An 11716-nucleotide genomic window follows, 5' to 3' on the forward strand; every position below is an offset into this window, starting at 1 on the left:
ATCACTAAGTCAGAGGCAGAAAAAAATTAAAATAATTCTGTGGACATGACTCAGCAGTTGCATATACTGCTGCCCAACCTGATGGGGTCACATACATACATTACAATAACATATTATATGTAAACAGATGCTTGAATGCTATTCTTGCAGCTGGTGTTGTAGCCTCTAGGCTTCAAAGTTCCATGACTCATTCCCTGGAGCACTAATAATAATCCTGAGCATCAATCTACCACTCTGTCATGCATGGATCCAGCCTGACTCCTGAACACACACCACACAACCTCCTCATGGAAGGTATGATGGTGTGTAGTAGATCAATATGGGTATAGTGGACCAAGGGATGTAGTGTTAAAAAAACAGGTGGGTAAACCATGAACACCAAGGATTGAATAGGTGGGTAAACACTAATGCAAATAATATTGATGATGACTGATATATAGATGATTCACTTACTTAAGTAAGTCGCTTTGGATAAAGGCGTCTGCTAAATGCCATAAATGTAAAATGTAAATATTCACCAAAATAAAATGGTGGGTATAACTGAGTTAATTTGGGTTCATCCTCCACTATACCACTGATCAACAGGTGTTGTTTTCTCAAAGATGACCAAGAGAGAGAGAGAGGAAGAGAGAGAGAAATAACCCGAGATTGTGCCTGCTAAAAGACCCCCTGCTGTCATTGCACAATGCGGGGTCTGTCAAATCTTGGGCTAATTTGGTAATCCCTATAATCTGAGAGGCCTTGTATTTTCCATTTGTAGGAATACAAGTGGGAGGGGATCTCAATTACAAACAAATCAGGTTTCCACAATAATTAGTTGGTTCCCTCATTATTTTTTGAATGTGAAATTGGTACTGTATTTATGCCTCCTCAAATGATTTAGGAAGCGGAGCCTCTGATTATGTTATTGGTGGTGAAATGAAATGAAACACAATTAGACTGCTGAAATGAAATGAAAGAACATTCATTTGACTTTGCACATTTCTGCCCATATAAAGCATAGGCGTTTGATTGATCATTAGGAAGTGTGTGAACTGAGTGCCATGTTATTTTGTTACTCAACAGAAGATGATGAAATGTTCACATTCAACTGAATATGAGCCAGAGGAGATTAAAAGATTAAAACTGCTCACAGATTCTCTGATCCTATCTCTTCATTATACATTTTTGTTTCTCCTTTTGGCATAAACAAATGTTGAACTCTATCGAGAAAGCCATCTTTTCTTATCAACATCACAGACAGACAGTAACTGTCAATGGGATGTGCCTGTCAACAGCTTTTTCTCAGCAATCCAATACTGTGTTAGTTGGTTTGATGATTTTGTGTCCAAGAACAATATGGTTTAACTGCCCCCTGTATCTCAACAGAGTTGTAAGACTTATCTCTTGCTGTACTCTCTCAAGGTGCTTACAATGATGGCACTCAGCAGAAGTAAACTTCCTTTTCCTTCATTGTCTCACACCCAGGAAATAAAGTGTTTTGTGTTGGTTTTACTGTGCCGGCTTAATAGAGGACACCTCATTATTGCAGAACAATGTGGTGACTTGGCCCTGAGATGATGCTGTGAATTGTATGGTTGGACTTGTGGATAAAGGAACTTGAGGTATTTTCCCCACTGCTGAGTAGAGTAGAGATGATTAGTAGGCTGTGGCTTCTCTGTGTTGGGTCTTTCCAGAGTGGCCATCATTCAAGAAGATGATTTTAGCCATGGTAGCTTTCCTCATGGGTTGGTCCCAGCGCAGTGCATTAAAAATGTAGGAGTAACAGGTAGAGAAGACTGAGCACTGGTGCTGTTCTCTTCCTCGAAAATCTTCTCCCTTCCTCCCACCTGACCCTAGCCCTGTCACATATAGTGAAAATCAATAAGGAAGCAGCTGAGAGTAGCCAAACACAGGACTCACATGTGTGTCTCAACAGTCTGGACGATGTATACAGTTCAGGCTATGCTTTGATCAATTTACCAAGTTAAAGGGTATTTCCTGCGGCAAATACGGCAAATAACTGGCTGTCGCTGATTATACAACTATCCCTCCTACAAAAAATGTCCATGTGTAACATAATCTAATCAGAATAAAACCTAAAGCATCACTTTATAAATGGCGCATTGTATCTATCTCCTTCTCCCTATATGAGAGAAAAGCTCACCCCATCTACACCCACACTAATCAAAAAGATGACAGATCAAAGGGAGTCCATCATCACTTGCCAATCAAATGAGTAGAATCCACATGCATTACAGATGTCATTATATCCAACAACCCATACAATAAGGCAGTGTGTTCATTGGTCACCCCTTCGCCTACGTCCTCCACTCCCCACCCCCCGTGGAATGGATCAACACGACCATTGAGCGAGCTCAAGACTGCAACGCGTGGGTGTCACACACATGCACACACACACACGCACACACACACACACACACACACGTGCACACACACACACACACACACACACACACACACACACACACATACAGCAGTGTGGACAAGGCTGCTGCAGGCCATCAAGGGGACTTGTGACACATTGAGAACCAGACCATGTGTCCCTGCCAGGAGAAAGCCCCCCTTTTCACCCCACACTAGGCCACACTGAGGGGGGCTGTGATAGGGCTGATCTGTGGTCCACTACTTCCGCCCATCTGCAGCCATAAACCACCCCAAAAGACAGCTGCAGTCACTGCAAGAATCAGCCCCCTGGCCACAGACCCAGCTCACAGAATCCCCCTTTCATATACCCACTCTCCACGGACCCTCCTCCCAGCCCCCATGCAACTGATGTTCACTATCCCTAACCAGTAGGAACACAGACCACTAACTCAGTTATAGATATTAGTCAGCACAATACAGATCTGGGATAAATACATGTCAAAATACATTCAAATATGATTTTGTTTACCCGGTACTTGGGCAATCTCAAGCAAAATCAAGTGCACCTCAAACACTTTCAGTATTTTATGTACTGTATGTGACCCAGGTTTGACACATAGCTTATATGCAGATCAATATACTGTAGATATAACTCCTAGCCTGGAGAGATTGCAATATCATGCACAGAGCAGATACACATAGTCTGGATACATGGAAGGATGGTATTATAATATACAGTCTTGTATAATGGTCCATTGTTCAGAGGAATGAATGGAAGGGATTCATCTGTAGGACAACTGGAGTCTCCACCCGGGATGGACATGGACATTGACATGAGGAGGAATATATTCATACAGGCTTGTTGGCCCTTGTAGATCTTCCTAAGATGGCTTATAGAGATCTTCCATCCAGCTCCAGGAGCAAGGGGCTGCCTACTTGTGGCTCTGGGAAGTGACTGTCTTCTTAACCTGGATATCTAGCTCTGCAATGAGTGCTGTGGTGTCTCCACAAGGGTGGTAATAGTTTCAGAGGCTGAGGTGCTTGAGCCCTGTTCTAGGTTTGTATTAGTATATGTGGTTAACCTTGTGATAACCATGTTTTTAAATCACTCCAAGGAGGCATCTATGACTACAGTGAATGGTGTATCATTGGTTGAGGGGAGCTCACCTCCGACAAACCACAAACTCGATGCTTGAGTTGTTTTTCCCACACATAGATTCAATAGACAGCTTGTTTGATTGACATGTTTTCAAATGTACCATGTCAACAGTTCAATCCTGCTCAGACCATCAACCATCAACCGCCACAGCCACCCACCCGTTCACACATGTGCTCTGTGCTACCTAAGTCACTGCCTGCTGCACCGACTGACTGTCTAGTCTACCTCCCTTTTGAGCTGTCCAATGTTGTTTCCCAAAAGGTCATTTGCAAGTCAAATGAATAATAAATAGTAGCATACACACCCCTGCTCAGCTCCACTCCACTGCAGCAAAGCCCAGACAGCAGCATGCCACTTCCTTATCTGGCACAGGAGAGGTACATTTTGAGGTCAGAAGGACAAAAAAAAAAATCCCATTGACTGGGCTAAAGTCAGGTGGCTGTTGATGTATGGACCACTGCATTTGAAAGGAAGGGTTGCTAATTTAGGGGACAATTTGACATGGTATTTTTCTCTCTGTGAGGGAATCACATGATATTTGTGTATAGGTGAGGGGGTATTTGACATTTTGTAAGTAGAGGCATCAGGCCCCTATTGTTTTTGAGGGGGGATTGATGGCCACATTATTTAATATCAGTGTAAAATAAACTACCGTCTTCTATATTTCTATCCATCGAATGAAGAAAATTAAGGGAGAACCCTGAGCAGAAACTCCCCTGAGTTTTTATGGGGCTGGCGCCTATTTGTATGAGACAGGGCTGTTCACACAGAATTTGCCTCAAAAAGAGGAAGGGAAAGGATGACTCCTTAACTGATGCACAAATGCAACTTGAGACCACAGTGTGTATAGTTTAAGTGGCCATATTTAGACAGTATCCATCACACAACCGAAAGATCAGATTCACTGCAGCAGCTGTTTTTAGGTACTCTCCAGACGGTAGATCAGACAACATTCATTCACAGATTGTTAACTGATGAAACAGTAGAATTAGACTGGTCCATATTGTGTAAAGATTAGTGATTGTGTGCCAGTTCTAAACCAATCATACCTCATACCTCAAATCATATCAACACACTCAACAGTGTATCTCTGTGATTTATTGGAAGTGTCACTGCTCAATGAAGACACCCTGTGGACATAATCTGTAACAGCATTAGAATTTATTTTCAGAGACAAAGTTTCACTGGTGTCATGAGCACAATGTAACATAGATGGTGCACAAGGACTTTGAGTTTCCAAGGAGTTGGCGAGTCATCATACTGTATACTGAGGAACTCCACAGAGAGGGCTGTAAGACATCCCGAGCCAAATAGTTCCTTGTTGTATGAAAATGATTTCCTGTGTGCAAATCAGTATGTAATGGAGAGATTTATCTTTCTGAGGGATGGGATGGGATGGGAGGGATGAGGGATTTATCTTTCATTTGCATTTGATACTCTAGGCTAAAGTATGATCACATCAATGTGTATAGCTTGTAAATATAGGTCAGTGATAGGTTATAGGGATAGGTCAGCTTGATTTTTGAAGAGAGGAACACATTATGTTAATTCATTCATGTTTTTTCTTCCATGGCAATACAGATCTCTTCAGCTTCTATGTAGCTGTCTACACAGTTAGTGTGTGACCTACTAGAAGTTGCAGCCCTAGACAAAAATGTATATTTATATGATACCATGGATATCAAACACATTGTTTCCAATTTGTTTTTACTTTTATCATTGCGCTCACTTGACTCAATTCAATTAATTAAGTAACTTGCTGAAGAAATGTTTGCATTTGAACTCATTTTAGGAGAGCCACAGCAAGTGGGGTGTAGACTTTTGCAAACAGGTCTTCTCTGTTTTTTATTTTTTAATAAATTATTGAAAATATTTAGAATCCTAATTTATGTACACTATTTAGATTCCAGGCTCTTTGGCAACAAAAGAAGAACATTTGAAAAGGGGGTGTAGACTTTCTATAGGCACTGTATATGGAATATGAATTGCTTCTTTGAGGAAAGTTTAGGCTACAGTACGATCACATCAATGTGTATGGCTTGGAAATATAGGTGATATTCGCTTGATTTTTGAAGAGAGGAAGACATTATGTTAATTCATAACCATTTGTTTCATTTTCTTCCCAATAGAGATCTCTTCAGCTTCTATGTAGCTGTCTACACAGTTAGTGTGTGACCGACTCAAAGCTGCAGACCTAGACAAAAATGTACATTTATATGATACCATAGATATCAAATACAGAACATTCAATGTGAAAAGCTTTTAGGTATAGATGAGAACTCAGGTAAACAGTTAATAATGTGCTGTAATTGTATACATCAAATACATAACTTAAGGTAGCTTAACCTCTTTAATATTTAATTGGGGCAGGGACCCCAAAGGTGGGGTGCTTTTGAGCAGAGAGTATTATCTCTCATGTGATCTCTCCCTGAGCTACAGTACAGTATGTGGTTAACCATATGGGGTCACTTGTACCTAGTATCATATAGCCTGTTAAGTTGAATGCTTAGGGTGGATAGACATATTGACATTCACCTCTCACCCCTGTCTGAGCCCTCCTGATGCACTTTAGCCTGTAAATCATCCATAAAACACCCTAATCCCCTGGACCTCTCAAATAAGAAAACTAAGTCCCTCAGGATTTGCAATGCGATGAAAAGATTAGAAGATGGAAAAGTACCGTAAGTCAGCAAATGTTATGACAACAAGTATTATGTACTGTTTGTTGCCTGGTGCATAGCTCCCAATACTGATATAATGATGATTTGATTACTTTATTAAAGTGCATCACAGACATTTTGTTTATCAAAGAGGTCGTTTGTGAATTGTTGTGCTGTGTTTATGCATTTATCATGTATGAGGTCAAAAAAGGATTGAGAGGGAAGTGAAAAGGGCAGTGACAGCCAAAGAGTGAGAGGGGCAAGAAAGAAAGGAGGGTGGTGGAGGTGAATATGAAAGAGGGGAAGAAGGAAAGAGAGGAATAAAAATACAAAGAATCAACTCAAGTAGTTATTTCCGGAAAACCTCCGCTACAAATGGATGGAGGGACGATAAATTGTCAGGTTTGCCTTTTTTTCTATTTGTTTTTATGAGAATTTAAAAGGTTCTGTTCAGGCACCTTTTGGACTGTATGCAGGTGTCTTATTCCCTATGTATGAACATACACTATCAAGTTACAGTGAGGGTTCTCAAATCTACTCTAGACATTTTATGAGACACATTTAGATAACTATTTGCTGGTTTTGTGTTAAAAAAAAATGTTTGTGTGTATTACGTATCATATTTAGATTTCTTTGTGTAATATGTTTCCATAGCATTGTTGGGCGTGAACCTCATTTAAACTTCAACTACTGTCACACAAACACTGCCTTGGCCAGGGGCTTCTCCAATTAGGAGTAATTATACAAATTACAAGGGATTTATAAAATTGCCTACAAAGAGATTTTGTTCTAATTTGTACTCATGAGAAGAAATTCTTAAGCCTGTGAACGATGTACTTGTTGCTGGTTCCCAGGGGTAAAGAGAGAGTGAGTGTGCGTGTGTGTATGTGTTTGTGTGTGTGTGTATGCCAAAGGCTAAGCCCATGTGGCAAAAATGTGCCAGGGGTTTAAGTAGGGCAAACCCTGAAGGCCTTCGGTCTTCAGCAAAGGAATGCTTGCATTCGAGAATTGCTCAGGATCTAACACATGGGATTAGTGGCTCACACACACCTGAATGCCCAAGGGCAATGATTGGGGACATTGCCCTGCTAAAATTATGCTGTCATTCTGATGTGATGTTAAACTGAGGTCCCTTCCTGTGGTCACTAATCCCAGGGCACCTCTCATAAGAGCAGGGCTGGGAACTCTGCTGTCCTGGCTAACCCTAACCCTAACCCTGGCTACATCTTCAATCTGGCCCATTCACTGTCATCGCCACATCGGCATAATCATACCTAACTTTCAATTGGCTCATTCATCCACTGCTTAAAAATAGAATTATGTTCTCTGTCAATGTACCTTGTTAAGTAAGGGTTGAATTAATAAAATAAATAAAATATACTTATCAATGCACACCCAGCAGTGACTTTTTTACTGTAACTGGTAAAGCATGTTGTGGGGGTGGGATTTGCTTTACAATTGTAACGTCTCATCCTGTTCCTTAGTTTATGTTTGTCTTTGTTTCATATTATTCATTCATTGTTTTCTGTTTATTTTTGTATTACTCACCTTGTCTCTCATTTCAGACACTTCGCTACCTGCCCTTGTGTGTTTCCCGCCCGTGTGATTGTCTACCCCACCCTGATTGGTTTCACCTGTCCCTCATCATCCTTCCCTGTGTATTTAGTCTGTGTGTTCCCCTATCTCTGTGCTAGTTTGTCTTTGTACCTTCATGTCATACGTCCCAGCAATTAATTTCCTAGTGTTAAGTATTCCTGGTTTTTGATCTACGATTGGTTTTCTGACTTTGCTGTTTTGCCTACCCCTTACTGGATTATCTGCATACTCATTGACTGCCAACCTGTGTACCGTACCCTGCTTTTTTTGGAATTAAAGACTATTCTTTTGGATTTAAGTTTTTGTCTCTGAGTCGTGCAGTTGAGTCCTTTACCTATGTACTACAGTCATTACAACAGTTGTGTTCACACAAATGACAGTTTCTCAAATACCAGAGATGTCTGGTTAGCATGTAACAATATGTAGTTACAGTGCATATAGAAAGTGTACACCCCCTTTCAAAAGTTCATCTTTGTTGCCCCAGAGCCGGTGACAAGCATACTGTACCAATAACATAATGCTGATACTACTATTATTCAGACGGGACATGATGCAGAAATGGCAACACGTGTGCTGGATTTGCACTAAACTTTATATGTTGTAGTAAAACCAAAGAAACACATTTATTATGTTTTGTTGCTCTATCACTTGAATTCATTGTTGCAAACACAATTATGGATTTGAATACATTTCTTTCATTAAGGGATTCCTTCAGGCCACCTGGTTATATATCAGGAGACTGTGTAATTGATTCTTATTCAAATGAGGGACACTGCAAAGACATGGTTTCCATGAAAAAATAAGTTTGACCTATTATCATTGCGATCACTTGACTCAATTTTACTAATTGAGTAACTTGTTGAAGAAATGTTTGTATTCTCTGTTATTTTTTTTTTTAATAAATTATTTAAAAATATTTAGAATTTTTCTTACACTTTGAAAGTGTTCAGTAGGCTGTGCAGATCAGTGGGAAGAAAAAATCCGAATTTATGTACACTATTTAGATTCCAGGCTCTGTGGTAACAAAAGAAGAACATTTTAAAAGGGGTGTAGACTTTCTATAGGCATTGTATATGTAATATACATGCTTCTTTGAGGAAATAAAAGTTTCCACTATGTGCCCCATCCATCCTATGGAATCTTGGCTGCAGGGGGCATCTTGGCTACAAGGGGAACTGATGACTGGTTATACATATTTTCACCTGTCAGTGGTGGACCACATCTGACCTTTTTAATTCTCACAAGTCACTAAAGTATGCTGTCGGTTGGGATTTGCTTTGCAATTGTATTCAAACTAATTACAGTTTGTCAAATGTCAGAGATATCTGGTCATCATGTATGATGTGTCATAATAACCTGGTGAAGCATGCACTACAATGCAAAAGGGCAGGATTCACCATCTCCACATGCTGAAGGATCCTATGGAATCGTGGCTGCAGGGGAACCGAGGACTGGTTATGCATCTTTTCACCTGTCAGGCGTGGCAGTTACATCTGATCTCTGACAGTAAGTTAATTAACATGAGTGGTGAAAACTAAAGAAACTTGCGTGATTCTCATACAAGCACTTTTTCAAGTCAATCAAAATAATTGTGAACAAAAACCATATTATGCAGCAAATGCTTGCAAACATTTTTCAACCCAAAAGGTCTTCCCAAGGCAAAGGTTATTTTTTAATTGAATCTGACAAGCTTCTTTACTTTGACAATAGCAACCCAAATATCACATCATACTATTCAAACCATCCTTCTGGGGTAATCGGTATACTATTTAAGACTCCTATACTGGCAACCCTCCAAACCTAAAATGTTCAACTCTTAAGACACAAAACAGATAGCTGTTCTAGGCAGCAGACCTGGCCATTTCTAAAAGAAACTTAAGCCATGCAAAAGCCTGCCAGGTTGACCCGGGATGACCGCTTGTACCCTTTTGGGGAAAGATCATTTTAGAATGTGCAGAGTGATGTTTGGTCAGAGTATTTGTTTATCATGCCCTCTCAGCCCACAGCGCTTTGCTAGAGGTCAGGGGTCAACCAGGTTGGACCACAGAGAGTGACCACTGACCGGGACCTCTCTCCCCGAAATGTTTGCCACACAACGCCTGTCTTGTTACCACTGGCATACTCTGAAAGTGGGCCCAGACCGAACTGTGATATGCTGCTCACTGGCAGAAGTTGCCCTCAGACCTGTACAAATAAACATGACCAGCTATACAAACAGTCAGCCCAGTCTGGGGAGAACCCACACACAGGTTTTTAAGGCCCATGTCTAAGTAAAGACCATGCCTTGCTTGTAAGTCAATGTTGCAACATTCTTTTTCAGGCCGTTGTGGTGAGATGAGCCACATAAACTAATGTTCCCTAGTGTTTTTACTCTGCAAAACATAGTTTTGTATTAAATATAATGGACTTATTTGTAGTCTGCATTAAACTATTAGAATCAATCCATGTCTTGTGAGCATATTCAGCAGTGTAATTCGATAACCAGTTGGTCATGTCAAGAGAGTTAGACAGCAATGGGTTATTGATGTAAACAAATTTGTTCTCTGACCAATGCTCTTTAGCACAGTCTAGTGGAAACAACTCATTTTGGGGAATATGTGACACTCCAGTAACATGCAGGCCCACTGTGCCAGCTAGAGATGATCAACTTCTGAAGCCAATGGATTGACAGTGTGGCCTAATAGCATACATATGTTGCCAAAAAGCCATGTCCCACATAATTGTCCCATCCATGATAAAGTAGGTACTTGTACTTGTCAAAACAGTTAAATATCATGTTTCTGTTACAAGGCAGCAAAAGCGGAGAAAAAAAGGTTTATGAGTACCAGTTGAAATGTAAGATTACTGATAGGCTATACATCCATATGCAACATCAAACGACCAAATCAAAGGTTGTCAAATGTGATATGGGATTTTATAAAACAAACATTACTTCTGAAGGTTTCTACTTTACATCAAATGTGAATTAAAGAGTCAACAAGGGCTACAGAACTTGGGGAGTTTTAAAGTAAGGAAACCCTAAACTGCCTCTGTGATCATGCATGTGTACACCTGGGGGAAGGAGGGAACATTTGGCTTTGAGTCTGTTTTCTCCTCATTTCACGTCTTCAGCAAAGACTGCCAGAAGCATGGCTCGATGTATTTATTACACCTCTGCTTCCTATAACAAGGCCAGTCAGTCTGCCGGTACACTTCCCATGCCACATTCCTGTATAAACCCAAGAGTCCACTTCAAAATAATGGAAAAGTACAATGAAGTCCAAAATACAACTTGACAGTTTGTATGCTTTGCAGAGGATGTTTTTTTCTGTGTGTCATGAGTTGAACTTGTGACAACAGCTTTGTAGTTCTCCAGTTCTCAACATGCAGTGGTTTCACTGACATTTCACAACACCGGATATGTACAAGGTTTAATCAATTCATCAGGGATTATTTATTTATTTAATTTAAAAACAGAGATGCATGATATTCTTAGATATATTAGAGACACCGCCCTAGGCACAAATATACTGCTGATAGGTGCATTATATAACATATATATACATATGAAATATTCCATCTGTCAAATACTGCCTGGTCATCTGAGATGATCATAACTGATTTATGATTAGGAAAATCCCAAATATCTTAGACCAAACATAGGATGTTGTAACATACTTATTGGGAATAAATATATGATCTTGAAATAAGTTGGTTTGGTCACTTTTCCATGACCCATGTACACTATTCATAACACAATTTGAGATTATACAATTTGAATTTCATATTGGATCTAAAACAAGCACATTATATGCTTTAATGCTTTACATTCCATCAACTTGGTTAGTGCATCCTGAGTCGACACATGAGCAGCTGTGTGCACTATGGGAACGGGGGAAAACAGGTTAATTAATTGGCATGGTTGCCTGATAATATAAAATGTCACAGAGGTTGA

The sequence above is a fragment of the Argentina silus genome, assembly GCF_951799395.1.
Source record: "Argentina silus genome assembly, chromosome: 6".
NCBI lineage: Eukaryota > Metazoa > Chordata > Actinopteri > Argentiniformes > Argentinidae > Argentina > Argentina silus.